The sequence below is a fragment of the Rattus rattus genome, chromosome 1 (assembly GCF_011064425.1).
Source record: "Rattus rattus isolate New Zealand chromosome 1, Rrattus_CSIRO_v1, whole genome shotgun sequence".
NCBI classification, from domain to species: Eukaryota; Metazoa; Chordata; class Mammalia; order Rodentia; family Muridae; genus Rattus; species Rattus rattus.
The window spans coordinates 45,993,003-45,993,317 of record NC_046154.1 but is presented as its reverse complement, the minus strand read 5'-3'; positions in this window follow the sequence as shown (position 1 = coordinate 45,993,317).

Here is a 315-nt window from a genome sequence, read left to right as displayed (position 1 = left end):
GCTATGGTGGCCTTTGGTTACTAGACAGGGAAGAAGGGATATCTATGGAGGAGGAGGGGGAGGAGTGGAGGAGGAGGAGGAGGAGGAGGAGGAGGAGGAGGAGGGAAAGGAAAACTGGTCAGTGAATATCAGGGCATCTCCTTTGTTGTTATTAGGTAGAATTCCCTGGTGTCCTCAAACTCAGGTTCAAGTGGTTCCCCTGTGTCGGCCTCCTGAGCTCTTGGAATACAGGTGGGAGCCACCTCCGCATGTTTAAAGCCTGCGTTTCCTCTGCCTCACTGGCACTTTACCGTAGCACAGGTCTTTTCTCTTTCC